The 20,000-nt window shown below is 43.2% G+C and overlaps 1 protein-coding gene across 1 annotated transcript in view; it reads left to right on the top strand.

The window, feature by feature from the left end:
• Positions 1–4,623: 4,623 nt before the first annotated feature.
• The window catches only part of LOC135109887 (BUD13 homolog), a 25,731-nt gene continuing 10,354 nt past the window's right edge, over positions 4,624–20,000 (top strand). The window contains exon 1 of the mRNA XM_064021710.1: positions 4,624–6,297. The gene's annotated coding sequence lies outside the window, so the exon portion shown is untranslated. The remainder of the gene's footprint in view (positions 6,298–20,000) is intronic.

Below are 20,000 nucleotides of genomic sequence, written 5' to 3'. Positions count from 1 at the left end.
GAAACAAAAGAAGGGACAGGAAAAATTGAGAAGCTGATAAGGAAGGAAGGAAGGAAGGAAGAGGAGGAAGAAGAGGAGGAGGAAATAAAGACGGGCTCAGGAGAGGGTTGTGGAAGGTAAAAGGGAGAGGGAAAGATAAAATGAAGTGGGTGTCGAGGTGGAAGGAATGAGTGGATGGCGTGGAAGGATACGGCTGAAAGATTCTCCTCCGCCCGGAGTAATGGGAGGGGAGGGAAGCGCGAGGGAACACAAAGGAAGAGAAAGGAAGAAGAGATGCCAATGAATATTTTAGTGAGCATGTTTGCAATAAGTGAGCAAAACCTAAGCTTAAAAGATGGACACATGACAATTTTCACCACCAATGTATGAAATATTTATAAGCATTTACAAGAAAGTTATAGGTGAAAAGAACAGATTTTTGCAATTTCCACCCAGCTTAAAGATTGGAAGTAGAACAAGTATGGATGTCTTAAGTGTAATTAGGGAAAGGTGTACTAAGTGGCAGTCAGAGGGTTAACACGAAGGATGCGAGATCTTTAAATACAGAAAGACTAAGAAAACAAAAGACGTAAGGAAGTAAAGAAGAATGCTCCTCCCCAGCCACCATAAGATATAACAGTGTGTTAAGAGGGGAAACTTAAGAAATAATAAATATAAAGTTTAAGAAATAAAGGACGAAGGGTAGTAAAGACGAAGGCTCCTCCACACCCACCACGCCCTCTAGGATAAAGGTAGGATAGAATAATTTACTTAGAAAAAAGAGAAAGTTAATGAGAGGAGCTAAGTAGATAATAATGAAAAAATAGAGGACTGTAGATAAGACAAGAGAGATAGATAGATAGATAGAAAGATAGAGATAGATATATAGATAGATAGATACAGAGAGAGAGAGAGAGAGAGAGAGAGAGAGAGAGAGAGAGAGAGAGAGAGAGAGAGAGAGAGAGAGAGAGAGAGAGAGAGAGAGAGAGAGAGAGAGAGAGAGAGAGAGAGAGAATTGGAAAAGTTTCAATAACGAATACAAACCTAAATAAAAAAAAGTGATGTGGAAGTTTAGATAAAGTGCCAAAGAAAGAAAAAAAAAGAAAGAGGAAGAGAAGAAGAGAGAAGAAAGACTACGAAGTATCAGGAAGACACATAACTTGGCATTACTAGAAAAGGAGTGATTAGAAGGAGATATAAAAAGCTGAAAGTTCTTTAATTAATCACAGTTATTTTTTTATTAAGAGAAAATTTTGATCTCGTTATAATTAGTTATTGAGAGAGAGAGAGAGAGAGAGAGAGAGAGAGAGAGAGAGAGAGAGAGAGAGAGAGAGAGAGAGAGAGAGAGAGAGAGAGAGAGAGAGAGAGAGAGAGAGGGAACTCCTTAAACACTTTCCTAATTAACATACCTTGCAAACACAGGTAAGCCTCTCTCTCTCTCTCTCTCTCTCTCTCTCTCTCTCTCTCTCTCTCTCTCTCTCTCTCTCTCTCTCTCTCTCTCTCTCTCTCTCTCTCTCTCTCTCTCTCTCTCTCTCTCTCTCTCTCTCTGCTGTCACGTCCAGAGAGAAGCAAAATGTCTCAAGTATTCAGAAAAAAAAAACTTCAGAGATTTTAAAGTATGGAAACTCGTGCCTTCACTCTCGTAGCCAGTAAGGGAGGGAGAGGGAGAGGGAGAGAAAGAGAGAGAGAGAGAGGGAGAGGGAGAGAGGGAGAGAGGACAGCAAGGGACTCAGGTGACGGGAAAAGAAGGCATGAAAATAAGATTAGAGTGACTGCGTGTAAGTTTTTGGAAAGTTTACTAATAACTTTTGGCGGTGGCTGAGATGGCGTGCTGTCTGCATGTCCGTCTGTCTGTGTGTAGTTGTGTGGTGGGGTGGAACTGATGGGCATGTGTGCGGTGGAGGACAGGTGGACATGTGAGTGTGCATGTGTGGGTGAATGGGTAGGTACTAGTGAAACGTCCCGCAAAAGTCTACGGTGCAAGTAAGCCACGTTTCATTACCTCTGTGCATAAGAAATGAGTACATACATTCATTTGCTGTATGCTTGAGAGAGAGAGAGAGAGAGAGAGAGAGAGAGAGAGAGAGAGAGAGAGAGAGAGAGAGAGAGAGAGAGAGAGAGAGAGAGAGAGAGAGAGAGAGAGAGAGAGAGAGAGAGAGAGAGAGAGAGAGAGAGAGAGAGAGAGACCATATCTAGTATCCCTCACTTTCTATAGAACAAAAAAACAAAAAGAACAAAAAAAAAAAAAAAACACAAGCTTGATTCACTTTCCTCTCCTGTCTATCTCTCCTCAGTCCTTTCTAGACATGTCCCCATCACCACCTACCCCTCCTCTACCCTCCTGGGACTCATAAGAAGCGCACAGTACTTAGAAACACTCAAGAACAAAAGACGACACGAATTAGCCGAGAGAAGAGTGAGAAGGAGGTGAAAGCGACGCGTCAGTTCGAGCTATCTGGCAGACTTATTTCATCAAGAGACGTCAAAAATTTTATCCTTGAATTGAACCAGAGTACGAGTGGTGGATAGGGAAGGTGCTGAGTATGAGAATGTGTGTATGAGTTTGAGTATGAGTGTATGAGGTAATGTGAGGTGGTACTGCTGGTGTGAAAGGAGGTGTTTGTATGTGTGATTATATAGGTGGTATATATATAGAGAGAGAGAGGGCCATTAATTAGAGAGAGGGAGAGAGACAGAGAGAGAGAGAGGCGGGGGGAAGGGAGTGCAGCCTTGAATAATGTTGGGATGCAGGAAGGAATGTTGAGAATGTGGCAGGAATGTTAGGTGTGCGAGAATGATGTGTTGATGCTCTGAAAACCTGGGCTCTCATCTATCCTTCCCTTACCATTAGTTCATCACCATCATAACCTTACCTTAACCTAACCTAACATGCTTTATTGATTCTCCCTTCGACTCTGCGTTCTCATCTCTCCTTCCCTCCCCTCGACTCCCAATCACTCATTAATCATCACTATTAGTTCATCATCATCGTAACTTTACCTAATCTAACATAACCTAATATGCCTCTTTATCAATTTTCCCTTTAACTCTCAATCACTCATTATTTTATCACCATTAGTCATCATTATCGTAACCTAACCTAACCTAATCTGTGTTCTCATCTAACCTTCCCCCCCCCTCGACTCCCTGTTACTCATTATTTATCGCGTCTCTCAAGCATACAGCAAAGGAATGTATCTTACGGGCAGAAGTAATGAAATGTGGCTTGCTCGTACCGTAGACTTTTATAGAAATTTCTCCCGCACATACCCCACCCACTCATTCACTTACATACACACACACACACACACACACACACACACACACACACACACACACACACACACACACACACACACACACACACACACACACACACACACACACACACACACACACACACACACACACACACACACACACACACACACACACACACACACACACACACACACACACACACACACACACACACACACATCGCAAACCAACCTAACCTAAGCTAACATGTGTTCTTTTTTATCCTCCCCTCGACTCCCTATCACCCGTTAGTTCAAGCATACACCTATAGCAGCATTACCACTAAGTACCCATGAGTCCACAGGTTAGTACAGATCCCACACACCATCACTAGTAAACACACAACAAAACAACGCTACGCTATCAACAAAAAAAGTGATAAACAGAGAAAAACAAAATACAAACAAACGGCACCAAACTCACACCTAAACAGCATTACCACTAAATATCCTTCAGTTCGCACGTTAGTATAGATCCCTTGAACCTCCTTACCGTCCGTCACGTCTGTGGACTCCCTATTGAAGGTGGAAGCTTCACGAACCACCTGTGAATATCCCTAATCCCTTTACTACGTCACTAAAGCTACCCGATCCTTTTGTCCCTCCCGAGAACGCCGCTGCAGAATATTCCAAACGCCAGTGAAGGCCGCACGATCCCTTGAGGCTCCAAAGATTGCTCCTCTCATCGTCCTTCTGTCTAGAATTAATTATAGGAGAGGAGGATGGAAATTTGGGTTTAATCGCCTCTTCTATCGCATTACAAGTGGAGGTTATATAGAGTTAGTTTTTAATCCTTCTTCTCTCCCTTCTCTCGTTTTTCCTTTGTGTGTCTATTCAGGCTTAATTCACAGTTGTTGGGGAGTCTTTAAGGATGAGATAGAGGGAGTTTATCGCCTTTTCTATCGCATTAAGAGTGGAGGTTATGTAGGGTTTGTTTTTCATTCTTCTTCTCCTCCTGTTCTCTCGTTTCTCCTCTCTGTGTTTGTAAAGGTTCAATGCAGAGTTTGAGGGGAGCGTCAGAGGGAGTTTATCGGATTTTTATTTCGTTGCGTTACGAGTGGTTATAAATATTGATTTTTCATTCTTCTCCTCCTTCCTCTGTCGCTTCTCTCTGTGTGTTTGTGAAGATTCATTATAGAGTTTGTGGGGAATGTTTAATGGTTTTGTCTCTTAAGATGATGATGGTTAGCTGGTGTTTTATGTGTCTGTGATAGAACATTTATTTATTTATTTATTTATTTTTCATATCTCTTTCTTTCCTTTTCTTCTTCTTGTTCTGATTTATACTCTTAATATTTTTCTTTCATCTTGTTCGTGTCCTTGTGATGTTAGTTTTCGTTGTCATGCTCGTGTTTAGTGTCGTCACCGTTATCTTTGTCGTCATCATCATATGTATTCGTATCATCACCGTCAGCATCATCATCAGGACCTTCACCGTCAGTACCAGTCATGCTCGTCGTCACAATTATTGCTGTAATGGAAGCAGCCATCGTCGTCGTTGTCCTCACCAAAATTGATGCCAGTAAGAAGATTAGGTAATCCCGGCGGGACACCTTCTGTGGCGGGATAATGAATGTTGTTTATATACTAAGGCGACGTCCGACAAAGTTTGGTGTGTACCTCCCTAGACACCACACACACACACACACACACACACACACACACACACACATACACACACACACACATACACACACACACACACACACACACACACACTTTATAATCTCCCCTACATATCCCAGTCATTTTTCACCCTTTTCCCTTAGCGTATGGAATATTGAGAACTTTTGATAGCCACTTCCCTCGCCTCCTGCCTCTCCTCACGCCGCTAATGAGGAGGTGAAGGGCGCCGGGTTCAAGTCCTTGGCGCAGAGAGGGCGGGGCGGCGAGAGGGGCGGGCGGGAAGGGCGGGAAGGGAGGACAGGGCCTTGCAGCAGCCTCCACCAGCCTCCATCAGCCTCAGTCGCGGTGGCGTTGGCTCAGGACGCGGACCTCCGTTCCTTCCTCCTCTCTCGCCTCTCACTGGACGCTGCCTCGCCCGCCACACCCCACGGCCGGGCCAAGGACCTTCCGTAACTCTACTCCTACTGCTTCTACAGAACTGGAAGAGCCTCGGCCGCGCCTCACCTACTTTCCACCCACTCCTCCTTACCTCCATGACACGCCCATGACTTATATCTCACGGTACTCATGAAATAGACCCAGTGCTGAGTCCCATGTCCCTTGCTCTTCTCCTCACGCCCACTCACGCCCGCCCACGCTCCCCCCTCCCCCCCCCTCGCGCTCTCCCTGCAGACGTGAGGGAAGGTTGAGGTGAAGTCGAGTGTGAAGCGTCTCGTCAAAAGGTTCATTTCATGCAGAGTTGGAGCGAAAACGTTGCTTTGGTGAAGGTTTCTGAGCAAACTGCGAAGTGAAACGCGGAGTCGAAGCGTGGGACGACACTAAACGAAGCATTGGAGAAGGTGCAGTGAAGCAGTGTGATCGAAGGGAATTCAATCAATGAGCAAAGTGAAGCGAAACATTAAACGAAAGGGTATGAAGCACTGAGCATAGCGTGGATCAGCAGGCCGCGCGGAGTGAAGCACTGATCAAATACCAGTGAATCACGGAGGAAAAGAAAACAGTGATACGCTAAAAAAAAAAGAAAAAAAAGGAAAAAGGAGAGAAAGAAAATATAGTGAATCGTTGCAGTTGAGCGAAGCACCGAAGCAAGACGAAAAGGAAAAGAGAAGAAGAGGGGAAAGGAAAATAACTACACGAAAAACTAAGAAGATGATGAGGTAAAGAGACGATAAATGAATAATAGAAAGCAAAATCTTTAAACTTTGATGGAAACTTAAGATTTTGAACTAATACCAACTTCGAGGAAACTTGATCCATGGAAATGAGTCAAGTGTTAGAGTGAAGGATGATGATGATGATGATAATGATGATGAGGATGATGATGGTTATTGAGACCGAAGATAAGGAAGTGAGGCTGTTGTCTTCAAGTTTGTCTATTTTCTTAATTCTCCAGGTAAGAATATGAATAACACACACACACACATACACTATATTGTATTTCGTGTGTATATTAATTTTACCGTAATTTTCCGCCTCTCTCTCTCTCTCTCTCTCTCTCTCTCTCTCTCTCTCTCTCTCTCTCTTCTCTCTCTCTCTCTCTCTCTCTCTCTCTCTCACTTCATTACGTTAATTCATTCTATTTCGACCGAACTTTTTCCTTCGTTCTCTCTTTATTTCTTTTTTTTCTTCCCCTTCCCCTCCTCCCATCCATCCTTTCTTTCTTTGTTTCTCTCTTTCTTTCTTTCTTTCTATATATATTTTTTTCTCTTTCCTCCTCCTCTTCCTCTTCATTTTTCCTCCTCCTCCTCTTTCTCCTCCTTTTCATTCCTCTTCCTCTGGTAATTCAAATTTGCGACAGAAAGAAGACAAGATTTGAAAGATAAACAGTTTTTTCAAAATGTAAACTGTACTTTTCTACTTTGTTCACTTGTTAAAATAATTCTGCATCTGTACCTGGGTCGTCTGTGTGTCTGTATGTCTGTCTGTGTCTGTTTGTGTCTGCACGGAGTTGTTGTCAGGTGTCAGGAGTGAATTTGTACGTGGAGTTTGAAGTTCTGAAGCTGCTGTTGAGAGTTAGCCACGAGAAATGTGTCCAACTTCCTTGCAACACTCAGTTCCCAGGAAGTTAGGAAGGAAAGAAGTGGAGGAAGGAAGGAGAATTTGGTTATCATTATCTGGATCATCTGTTGTTGTTGTTGTTGTTGTTGTTGTTGTTGTTTCTCGTTTTTTTTTCTTATTCTTGGTTTTTCTGTTTTCTTTTCTTTCTTTCTTTTTTTATTTAATTCTTCTTGTTTTTCTTCGTCTTGTTCTTCTTGTTCTTGTTCTTGGTGTTGTTCTTCTTGTTCCTGTTCTTCTTCTAAACAGTCTTCATCATCATCACCATCATCTAATTTTCCTCCTCCTCCTCCTCCTCCTCCTCCTCCCCTCACTCAGGTAATGGGGAGTCCGGCAGGTAATTGGACTTTGAGGCTTTGCTACCGAACCGAATTCTCCCTTAACGTGGCCATTTCCTCTCCTCCTCCTCCTCCTCCTCCTCCTCCTCCTCCTCCTCCTCCTCCTCCTCCTCTTCCTCCTTTTATTTTTCCATTCCTCTTCATCGTTTTTCTTCTTCTCATTTTCATTTTCCTGCAAGTCATCCTTCTTCTTCTTCTTCTTCTTCTTCTTCTTCTTCTTGGCAGTGTCACCCTCCTTCCCTCCGTCCTTTCTTTCATCTTTCTTTCTTTCTTTCTTTCTTTCTTTCTTTTCTTTCTTTTCTTCCTTCCTTCCTTCCCTCCCTCCCTCCCTCCCTCCCTCCCTCCCTCCCTCCCTCCCTCCAACACCACGTCGTCCTCCACTACCAGCTCGTCCTCCTTATTTTCTGTGTGTGTGTGTGTGTGTGTGTGTGTGTGTGTGTGTGTGTGTGTGTGTGTGTGTGTGTGTGTGTGTGTGTGTGTGTGTCTGTGTGTGTGTGTAATTTCCTCTGCTCCTCCTCCTCCTCCTCCTCCTCCTCCTCCTCCTCCTCCTCCTCCTCCTCCTCATTTTCTCCCTCCGTGTGGGCAATTAGTAGTAGCAGAAAGTAGTAACAGGGAACAGTAATAGCGTAAGTTTTGTGGAGGCAGATGACCCAAGCCAAGCCGCTCACCTGTGACTGACATCCAATCAGCGGCCTTCATTTGTCCCGGTACAGGTGGTCATTACAGGTACTCTCTCTCTCTCTCTCTCTCTCTCTCTCTCTCTCTCTCTCTCTCTCTCTCTCTCTCTCTCTCTCTCTCTGGTTATTCCCTTCGCTCAATTTAATTTAATTTTTCGTTTTTTTTCTATTCTTTATCAAGTTGTCTTCTTTTAATCGTGTTTCTCTCTCTCTCTCTCTCTCTCTCTCTCTCTCTCTCTCTCTCTCTCTCTCTCTCTCTCTCTCTCTCTCTCTCTCTCTCTCTCTCTCTCTCTCTCTCTCTCTCTCTCTCTCTCTCTTATAGTGAAATCAAGTTACGTTTGATAAGATTAATGAGCATAACTCCATACTTTGTTAACTAAAAAGTCTCTCTCTCTCTCTCTCTCTCTCTCTCTCTCTCTCTCTCTCTCTCTCTCCTCTCTCTCTCTCTCTCCTCTCTCTCTCTCTCTCTCTCTCTCTCTCTCCAACACTCTTCATTATACAGATCTTTATCATTAATGACTTACCCAGACTATTTCCTTGTCATCATAACATCGTCTTGATCTGGGACCCCTTCGAGACCCCCCCTTAGACCCCTCCCCCTCCCTAGAACCCCCTACCCGTGAGGACCGCCCCCCCCTCTACCCTTGATTCAAAGCCGCAGGGACAAAAAAAGTGACGGGGAGGAAAGAGTTGAGGAAATGAAAAGCCGTGAGAATAAATTACGGTTTTTGAAAGAAAGGTAAAAAAAAAAAAAAACAGAAAGTGAATTAAGTTTGTATTTTGGGTTGATTAGTGTTCAGATTTTTTTTAAATTTTTTTTGTGTGTATCTTTTATAAGAAGGAGGAGGAGCAGGAGGAGGAGGAGGAGGAGGAGGAGGAGGAGGAGGAGGAGGAGGAGGAGGAGAAGGATGGCATTAGTAAAGGAGAAAGAGTAAGGAAAATGAAAATAATAAAAAGAAGGCGAAGGGAAAAAAAACGAATGCATGGAAAAGTAAAAGGAGGAGGAGGAGGAGGAGGAGGAGGAAGAGGAGGAGAAAAGGAGAGCGACACAAGCAAGAAGAAAATGTTGTGAAGAAGAATATAAGGAGGAGGAGAAGGAGCAGGATGAAAATGCAACGAAGAGTGGAAAAATAACAAGAGGGGGAGCAGGAGAAGAAAGGAGGAGGAAGAGAAGGAGGAGAAAGAGGAAGAAGAGAAAAGAGGAAGAGAAGAAGGCGCATTGTATATTCCCCGTATTTTTTTTTTTTTATCTTTTTATATTTTCACACAAGTTGAGGCAAAACTAAAATAAACATGAAAAAAAAAGAAGAGGAAAGAACACTTGCTTTGTGCTGCTCTGTAAAGAAGGAGGAGGAGGAAGCTGCCCCTTGTAGTGCTATTCTGGCCCCCTCCTCCTCCCCCATACTCCCTCCTACTCCCTTCCAACTCCTTATACTTCTTTATCTTCCCTTATGTTCTCTCCCTTATACTGATAGACCTCCCTTTATGCTTCTGATACTTCCTATTCACATCCTAGTCTTTTTTGATGCTCCCTGATCCTCCTTATACTCATTCACTTATTGCTGTTGCCTTATACGTGTAGATGGTCCTAAATTTTCCCTTACACTCCCTGATTCATTTTTATACTTCCTGATTCGCCCTTATAATATCCCTTATATTTTTTTGTACTCCCTTACACTTTTCTGATACTTCCTAGATACCTACAAATACGCCCTGATCTTCTTTTACACCTCCTGACACTCCCTGACTCTCCCTTACATTCCTTATACCTTGATAGCACCTTATACTCTCAAATTCTCCCTGATACTACTTTAGCAACCTGTTACTCTATTTTTTTTTTTCCTGGCGAGGGTAAGTCACGGGAAGACACAAGTAGCAGAGGAGGGTAAACTGTTGGCAAAGTTTATCCACACGACGAAAGGTTTGGAATGTATTTGTCAGCCCTCCTGTAGTAAAGGTTTTGCCAGAATAACCATGAAAATAGATAGCAGGGGTATTGGGGTCCTGGTGGGGTGGTGACAGGTGGCGACAGCTGGTGACAGGTAGGTGGTGAGGTGGCGGGAAGGTGGTGGCTGGTAGGTAGGTTATGGCAGATGGTTGGAAAGTGGTAGTTGGTAAGGAAGTGGAAGACAGGTGGTGGGTGGTACTGTAGTGGCTGGCAGGTTGTAGGAAGGTGATAGGCAGGTAGTGGAAGACTGTAGAAACATACTGGGCATTCCTTGACTAACAACGTGGTAGAAGACACTGATTGACTGCGCCTGATCAAACGATTGCACTCTAATGACTAAAGAAATAAAAAGACGGAATAAATCACCTTCATTAACAAACTGCCTAAGGTAATTTTCCGCTATTTCATGTTTTTTTGTTGATCGCGACATACTCAATTACTCATTCTTGCCTTCGTGCTATCCAGGGTGTACGTGACCTGAAATGCTCCTTTTCTGATTCTGAACATTAAGACTTTTTTATCTCGACTTCCTGATGAACTGAAAATAAAAAAAAAAGAAGAAAATGAGGTCGTTTATTTTTTGGTGAGCACACAAACACAACGACTGAAGGAAGGGTTTTCATCTCGGTTCCCTGAAAAGTAGAAAAATAATTAATTGGAATACTTTGGTAGGCAGACAAACACAGCGAGTGAAGTGTTTACAGGATGGACCAGCGGGAATAAACAAAAGAAGAGTGACCGGCGTGCGCAGACCGACACAAACTTGTTTACGAAGGTGGAGGAACAAAATGTTGAGTAGAAACGTTTTTTTTTTTTCACTGACTGATCTATCTACTTTTATTTCCTTTTTTTTTTTTTTTTGAACGGCATCTGAACGGTTTTGTTTTTATCTATTTGCCCCGAAGACTAAACTTTCTGATATATAAAAGAGAGAGAGAGTAAAAAAGCAAAACCCGGTATAACATTTTAAGTAGAGGATGAGATTCAGAGGCACTTAACAAGGCAGAGTTTCCGCGGCCCTTTCATAAAGAGGATGGTAGGTTAGGTTAGGTAGGTTAGGTTAGGTTAGGTTAGGTTAGGTTAGGTTAGGGTTAGGTTACATTAGGTTAGGTTACGGTTACAGTTAGACTAGGTGAGGATTAAGTTGGGTTAGGTTAGGTTAGGTTACGTTAGGTTAGGTTACGGTTACACTTAGACTAGGTGAGGATTAAGTTGGGTTAGGTTAGGTTAGGTTACGCTAAGTTAGGTCAGGTTAGGTAATGTTTTGTTAGGTTTGGTTAAGTTAGGGTTATTTTGGGTTATGTTACGTTATCTATATGCTAGATAGGATCAACTTAGGTTACGTTAGGATAGGTCAAGTTTGAGTAGCATAGGGTGTGTCAGGTGTGGACAAGGTAGATCAGGTTAGGGTACGTTAGGGTTAGGTTAGGTTAGGTTAGGTAAGGTTAGGTTAGGTTAGGTAAGGTTAGGTTAGGTTAGGTAAGGTTAGGTTAGGTTAGGTTAGGTAAGGTTAGTAGGTTAGGTTAGGTTAGGTTAGGTTAGGTTAGGTTAGGTTAGGTAAGGTTAGGTTAGGTTAGGTAAGGTTAGGTTAGGTTAGGTTAGGTTAGGTTAGGTTAGGTAAGGTTAGGTTAGGTTAGGGTTAGGGTTAGGTTAGGTTAGGTAAGTGTAGGTTAAGTTTAGGTTAGGTTAGGTTAGGTTAGGTAAGGTTAGGTAAGGTTAGGTTAGGTAAGGTTAGGTTAGGTAAGGTTAGGTTAGGTTAGGTTAGGTAAGTGTAGGTTAGGTTAGGTTAGGTTAGGTTAGGTTAGGTTAGGTTAGGTTAGGTTAGGTTAGGTAAGTGTAGGTTAGGTTAGGTTAGGTTAGGTTAGGTTAGGTTAGGTTAGGTTAGGTTAGGTTAGGTTAGGTAAGTGTAGGTTAAGTGTATTTACCGAAAGTTTGTAGTGGAGGGTTGCTCTGCTCAGTGTTAAAGAGAGTGGGAAGAAAATAGTTATTGGCATAGTTTTTATTGTGTTATGTACCAGTCTCTCTCTCTCTCTCTCTCTCTCTCTCTCTCCTCTCCCTCTCTCTCTCTCTCTCTCTCTCTCTCTCTCTCTCTCTCTCTCTCTCTCTCTTATTTATCTTGTTCTTTTATGTTTTTTCCATTTTTCTTTTCCAGTCTTCTTCATTTCCCTTCCCTTTCGTTTCATTCGTGCATAAATCGCCTTTGTTTCTTTGTCTTGGCGCTCGTCCTTGAGAGAGAGAGAGAGAGAGAGAGAGAGAGAGAGAGAGAAAGAGGAGAGAGAGAGAGAGAGAGAGAAGAGAGAGAGAGAGAGAGAGAGAGAGAGAGAGAGAGAGAGAGAGAGAGAGAGAGAGAGAGAGAGAGCACTTTGTCACCAGCAGTATAAAATTTTCACTTTACGTAACGCTAATGAAACACTCGAAGGAAAGAAGGAAGGAAGGGACAAGCGAAGAGAGAAGGAAAAAAAGGAAAGCGGGAGAATGAGAGAGAGGAAGGTTAGACTTACTATTACAACTATACATTGCTAGTATCTTATCGTCCTTCTGGTATCTATTTCTCTTATCTGTTCCTATTATTTTCAAGTCCTTCCTCGTAGTTCTTCAGCCTTCTCCTTCCTATCTCTGCACGTAATAGGGGCTCTGGCCAAGGGGTACAAGAAAGTCAGGAAAAAGCCTCACTGAAGACTCCAGCGCCTAAAGAATGGAGTAAAAAAGAGCATCCAAAAATATTAGAGACGTGTTCTGAAACTTTCCCCCCTGAAAGAGTTGAAGTTAGTGAAGAATAAGCTTTTGATCTTGACTATCTTACATTTCGTATTTTAGATTAGTGTACCTTCTTGTGTTGACGCACTCCTGAGGGCCAAAAAGTCTGTTGCTGCTTGGTCTTTCTTCTTGATGTTCAGTAATTGCATCCTGCCAGTAGGAGCTTTCATTGCAGTAGACGTGAAAAATAGAAGGTTTACCCACAAAGCCTCAAATACTAAATGTGGGTTTGTGTTTGTATTCTGAAACACTTTAATCTTTCAGCAGGACTGTTTTCAAGGGCCAGAGATGATTAACTGGTTCCTTATACGTGTTTTTATTTATTTATTTATTTATTTATTATCCAGTGATGATGCAGAATCGTTATCATCCTTATCAGACCATCCCACAAAATGATAATCGGGTTCTCTTCAGTTTTTCTCCCCTAAAGATGCAGAATCCTGAAAATGTTTTGTTGGATTCTCATATTTTTTTTTTTTTTTGTCTCACTGATGAAGCAGAATCTTTATTGAACCATCCCTGAAAATGACTAATCTGGTTTTCATGGGTGTTAGAAAAGATAAGAAAAACTACAATAATTTCCAGTAGAATCTAGAACCTGTTAAAAAATCCTCGAGAAAAGGACACCAAAACCAGAGTGACGCAGTAGAACCCGTTAAAAAGTCGAGAATAGACAGCAAAACCACAATAACCTCCTGCAGTAGAACCCATTAAAAACTCGATAAAAGACACCAAAACCACAACACCCTCCTGCTGTAGAACCCATTGAAAAGTCGACAAAAGGCACCAAAACCACAACACCCTCCCGCAGAACTAATTAAAAACTCGATAAAAGACAGCAAAACCACAGCACCCTCCCGCAGAACCCATTAAAAAGTCGACAAAAGACACCAAACCCACATTCACTTGCGGGACAGTCTCTTAAGAAGCTGCGGAGACAAGACACCAAGACGTTTGAGAGAGAGAGAGAGAGAGACAGACAGACAGACAGAGAGAGAGAGAGAGAGAGAGGCCCTCCCCACGTGCCGCCTGCATCATGCTTTCTCCTCGTAACTTGTCGCCTCCCCAAGTCATTCTCGTCAGGCCGCATCCCCTTGAGTCCATCCTGCCTCCTCCATCTGCAAACTTTTCCCTCTGTTGGCTCACTAAATTTGTCGTGTTTTCGAGGACTTTATGAGTGACGAAACTATTTTTTTGTGTGTGTGTATCTTTTGTGTTAAAGCACGCACTATTGAAAGCTGTGAAGGACGCAGGCAGGCAGGATAGAAAGAGATTAACAAGCGGATGTCAGTTTTAGTGGGTAGCGTGGAATAGAGAGACAAAAGGCAAGACAGATAGAAGCCTGGGTGAAGATGTATGTTTTGCTGGTTGGCGTGGGAACAGAGGAGTAAAAGAAAGTGAAGTAGAGCAGGGACAGGGACACACACTGAAAATTTAAGTCGCTGAATAGACGGGCTGGATAAAGAGAGACATGGATGAAGATGGAAGTTTACTGAGTGGCGTGAAATAAATAAAAGACAGGATTAATAGAGACTTAGGTAGATAAGATGACGTGTGCAGGGCTGGCGTGTGATAGAGAGGGGAGAAGGTAAGTTAGGTTAAGTTAGGTTTGGTTAGGTATGCTGTTACGCTATTCGTTGGGTTAGTTTAGGTTGGCTAACTCTTTATAATATACTTCTTGCAACCCTTTATTCCACACCTATACCGTCATTCCGTCTCGTTCTTCAAGTATTAAGTTAGGTTAGTTTAGGTTAAATTGGTTGTTCTGCTATTCCTTACCTTTGCAACCCATCTCTTCACACCTGTACTGTCCTCCCCTTCACCGCGTCCTATGTCTCCCTTCTTCAGGAATGTTCCCTTCTCTCACGCCAGGTGAAATGAGCACTCACCTGCCTCAGCTGTCGGGTATTATTGCCTCTCCACTGGCATACCTGAGCTTCTTTTTATCAGTCAAGGTTAAATTTGTGTTCGTCTTTTCCGCTTTACTCTTTCACGAAGTTTTAGAATAGGTATTTTTTGGGGGCAAGTTATTTTCTTTATTTGTCGTCTTTTTTGTGTGCTATTCCTTCTCCCTTTCTCCTATGTTCCCTTTCTCGTTTTCTTTCGTTTTCCTGCTCTTCTCCCTTTTTTCGTTTTCTTTTTTTTTCCTTCTCTCCTCTTCCTCCTCTCTCGTTTCTCTTATGTCTTTTGCTTTATGTCCTTTTCTCTCTTTCTCCCAAGATATTCCTTTTCCTCTTTAAACCCTCTTTCTCCTCCTCCTCCTTCTCCTCCTCAATTTCGCCAATTTTTTTGTTTTAATATTATTGTTTTTGTTTTTCCTTTTGGGGGAGGATGGGGAGGAGGATGGGGAGAAGAGGATGGGGGGAAGAGGATGGGGAGACGGTACGTACTTGTCTATCAATTTGGCGTCAATTTTCTTCCTCTCACGTCGTCTTGAGATTCTTCTCCAAGTTCCTTAACCTTTCTCTTTTCTCCTTTTTGTAATGACATTCTTCACCCGCCGAGAGAGAGGGAGAGGGATAGAGAGAGAGAGAGAGAGAGAGAGAGAGAGAGAGAGAGAGAGAGGGAGAGAGAATAACATATCGCTCTTCTAACACTTTATCAATCCTTTCCCTCTCTCTTTTTTTCCTTTCTTTTTTTCCTTTTTTCTTTTTATTTCCTCTCGTGTCACTCACTTTCAGCGTGCAGTTCCTTCCCACTGAATTTCACTCACCGTTCTCTTCTTCTCGTCATTCGCTTTCCCTTCCTCAAGTGTTTTGTTCTTAAGTGCAGGTCTTTTCTCAGCCTCCCACCATCACCACCACCACCACCACCAGTTCTCCGTATTTCCACCTTCCTCAATCGTGTGATTAATGTAATGCAAGAAAGGAAGTAATGAAAGGTGGAGGAGGAGGAGGAGGAGGAGGAGGAGGAGGAAGGAAAACAAGGAACCAGGGAGTTAGAGATGGATGGTAGGAGGAAAGCGAGGAAAAAAAGGGGAAGGAAGGAAGGAAAGAGAAAGAAAGAAGGGAGGAGAGGAAGGAGAGCAGGGACATGATAGATAGATGAATGGATGGATGGAAGGAGGAAGGCAATGAGAAAGGGAAAGAAAGAAAGAAGATAAAAAAAGAGGAAGGAGAGGAAAGGAAGGAGCAAGGCAGGAAGAAAGGGAAGAAACAAGAAAGGCACGAAGGAAGGAAAGAGGAAGGAAGGAAGGAAGGGAGGAAGGAAGGAAGGAAGGAGACGAGGAGAAGAGGAAGAATGGGATAGAGTTAATGCAATCACTATCACTACCCACCACCACCACCACCACCACAACAACAAGCAACAACAACAACAACAACAACAACAAGGACAGTTCCAGCTCTCGTATTAACGACGTAAATAAAGGAGAAGGAAAGACTGAGCGAAGAGGGTGGAAAAATAAACAAAGAGAAAAGGAAAATAAGCAGAAAGCAGACCATTGAGGAGACAGGAGCATTAGTGTGGTTAAGAGGAGGAGAAGGAGGAGGAGGAGAAGGAGGAGGAGGAGGAGGAGGAGGAGGAGGAGGAGGAGGAGGAGGAGGAGGAGGAATGTTTACTGGGCAAGAGAGTGACGCTAATTGTTTTCCTCTTATCCTCTTTCTTCACTCTTATTTCTGCTCTCTCATTCATCCAGGGTTGTGGAATGGTGTTGTTGTTGTTGTTGTTGTGGTTGTTGTGGTGATAAGAACATAAAAACATGAGAAAATAAGAGAAGCTGCAAGAAGCCATCAGGTCTACATGTGGCAGTCCCTGTATGTTGTTGTTGTTGTTGTTGTTGTTGTTGTTGTTGTTTTGTTCTTGTTTTCGTTCCTCGTGTTCTTAATGACAAAAATTCTACGTGACTAACAAGATAAACACCCTTGAGAACCCGGCTAGCTATCTCTGTGGCCTTTGAAAATAGTTGTAGAGAGAGAGAGAGAGAGAGAGAGAGAGAGAGAGAGAGAGAGAGAGAGAGAGAGAGAGAGAGAGAGAGAGAGAGAGGATACTAGTCTTGCTGAGGTGTGGGCGTGACGGTGATGTCTCCTCCGTCCTAGGTGTCACGTTGGCTGGTGAATGGCCTGTGTCGTGAGGGGATCAGGTTACGATGCCTTCAGTTACGGCGGCACTAAAGAGTTAACAGCCGTGACGTTGTGGTGCCGTGCTGGTGTGTGTCTTGGTGTGTCCTCAGCCTGTGTCCTTCAAGTGTTTCCTTCAAGAGTGTCCTTCATTGTGACCTTTGCTGTTATTTCAAGTTTAGATTGTTGTAGTTAGGATAGGACGAGAAGTAATGAGGTCAAGCTTGATAAAGGAAGGATTTGTGTTGTTTTCTCTCTCTCTCTCTCTCTCTCTCTCTCTCTCTCTCTCTCTCTCTCTCTCTCTCTCTCTCTCTCTCTCTCTCTCTCTCTCTCTCTCTCTCTCAACAACATTTTATTGTAATTTCACACTTTTTCGTATCTTTCTTACATATTTCTTTCCTCTTATTTACCAGAGAAACATCGAATTTCAAAATCAAAACACTCACATACACATACACACACACACACACACACACACACACACACACACACACACACACACACACCCCAATGTACATTTTCAGTTTGTTGACTGCCTAAAGAATAAACCGTTTATTATTATTTTATTTATTATTTTTACACACACACACAAAAGAAAAGGAAAAACAGAAAAAGAAAAAAAAAAAAACCCAAACCGCAGAGCACTTTCTTACCCCCAGCCACCCTCGGTCCTCGTGACTCCCCTCACCACATGTTTTTGGCAGCCCCTCCCACTCCCACAGCCTGTTATTGGGCCATATTCTGAGACGCCTCTACGCCGCACCACTACTTTCAAAAGGCTCTAGTTAAAGTGACACGGGTTTTCAAGGATGTTATTCGTTTCTAGTGACAGATTAACAGTATATCTACATTATCAATAGGAGAAATAGTCTTGAGAACCCGGATGATCGTCTTTGTGGCCTTTGTAAACTGTCGTGTGAGAGAACAAGGCTTTGAATAAGGGTGAGTATGGAAACACAGTCATCTTTAGCGTCTCCTCTCGGGCCGCCTCTTTCACGGCTCGGGTGGCGGCGGCTGACCCACCAATCAAGGGAACTACGCGCTTCTGAGGTTAGGGAGGAGAGAGAGAGAGAGAGAGAGAGAGAGAGAGAGAGAGAGAGAGAGAGAGAGAGAGAGAGAGAGACTGGGGATTGGGTGTCTGGTGTGCTGGTGAGAGGTGGGGAGATGGTGATGTGCTGGGATTGAGAAGCGTGTATGTTCTCTCTCTCTCTCTCTCTCTCTCTCTCTCTCTCTCTCTCTCATGATAGCTTCACATCTTTTCGTGCATATCTTTTAACTCATCTGTTGCTTCCTCTTATCGAAAAAAAAAATGAACGAAAGAGAAATGAAAATGGAAGAAAAAAAGGAAAAAAAAATCATACTCCCCTCTCCCTCTCCCCTCCCCCCCAAAAAAAAAACGCAAAAGAGAAAAAGAGAGAGAAAGAAGTTCCCACCGCAAAGGAGAGGCACTTTCTTCCCTCCCTCCATCACTCCAGCGTCCTTTGTGAGTTTGTTTTCATTCCCGCAGGCTTGTGTTTCTTCGTCGCTTTAGGCTCTGCTATGAAAGGCCATAGAAATGATTATCCGGGTTTTCAAGGGTGTTATTCCCATTGGAGGTGTGGAGGCCTTGTTAAACGACCACTAGAATCATGAAAACACTCTTTAAGAACCGTGCAGGGGCGTGTGAACCATGGAAACGCTTGCAAACTCCCCCAATAACGTACAGAGGCGTGTGAATCAATGAAACACTCTTAAGAACCTCCTCAGTAGCTTCCAGGGGCGTGTGAATCAATGAAACACTCTTAAGAACCTCCCCAGTAGCTTCCAGGGGCGTGTGAATCAATGAAGCACCCTTAAGATCCTCCCCAGTAGCTTCCAGGGGCGTGTGAATCAATGAAACACTCTTTATAACTTTCTCCGCAGCTTCCAGAGGCGTGTGAATCGTGGAAACGCTCTTGAGAATCCCTCCAAATAGTTTTCAGTTGAGTGTGCTGGAAGTATTAGAGATAAGATGTTAAAATGTTTTGAGAATGCGAGACGTAAGCTTTACAATTAACGATCGTAGTGTTGTTAGTTAGACGGTAATGAATAAAGGAACAACTTAGTATTTCATTTTAATATTCAAGACGCTTTTTCCTCGTAATTTTGGGTATTCTTTTTGGCAGTTCTCTTGTGGGACTCGCGTCTTCCGTGGGTTTTTTTTTTTTTTTTGTATTTATTTGGTTTATTTGGTTTATTTCAAGACACTTTTCCTCGTAAGTTTTTATTTATTTATTTATTTATTTATTTATTTTCTGACACCTCCCCTTTGCAGCTGGCGTTTTCAGTGGGACTTTATTTATCTATTTATTTATTAGTTAGTTACTTTTGCCGTCTTCTTGTTGTTCTTGGTCAGGATCCCTCATACACACACAAACACACAAAAAAAAAAACTGCAATAAATGACGATGCGGGTTACTAAGCTCACCTTCTGGCAACGATGGATGCACACAAGAGCTGAGTGTCACTTTTCCCCAAGACTTTCCCGCCACTAAGCTGCGATTGGCAGTTGACATAATCCCGTGAAGTCAGCGGGGTCGTGATGAGGTTCCAGGCACTAGGGAGAGGCGGAAGCAGCTGCAGGAAATCGTCTTTTATATTTTTTATGTGCGGAGGATATTAAGATTCGTGGCGTCTGGCGTATCTTGGCACGGAGGCCTGGCGGTGGGCGGGGCTGGCTGGCTGGTGGGGCTGGCTGGCTGGCGGGGCTGGCTTGGATCGCTGCAATCTGTTAGCGTGAGGTCTGAGTGGGTTGTGTTTGTGTGAGGCGAGAGTTGTAATGTTTATGAGACGCTTCAGTTGTTATTGGCTAGTTGGATGCTTCTTCAGTTTCCATTTACTGCAATGTATCATCAAGTGACGCTTTGTTTGTTGCTGGAGACGCGGGACAGTTCACCAGTTTACGTTTTCTATATCTGAACGCATTGCAAGAGAAACTGGCAAAAATTCTTCACGTCTTGTTGGATACGTGATCACTTTACCGTTTCATATTTTCATTTACTCTAGACTTGAACACATTATTATGAAAACTATCGAGAATTGTGACTATTTTACTCTCTAATTTCTACTTGACTTGAACACATTACCACAGAAAGTAGCAGAAACTCATAATCTCTTCTAATCTGCGGAGAGGAGGCCAGCATAGCGTCCACCTCGCTCACTCACTACTGTCAAATTGATCCAACTTGTTAACGGAGCGGCAGATGTGTGGCCGGCGGGGCAGTGCAGAGCTGGCGTGGCGGACT

The sequence above is a fragment of the Scylla paramamosain genome, chromosome 19, assembly GCF_035594125.1.
Source record: "Scylla paramamosain isolate STU-SP2022 chromosome 19, ASM3559412v1, whole genome shotgun sequence".
Taxonomy (NCBI): Eukaryota; Metazoa; Arthropoda; class Malacostraca; order Decapoda; family Portunidae; genus Scylla; species Scylla paramamosain.
Note: the sequence above shows the minus strand (reverse complement) of the source record. Positions and strands in the feature narration are given on the sequence as shown.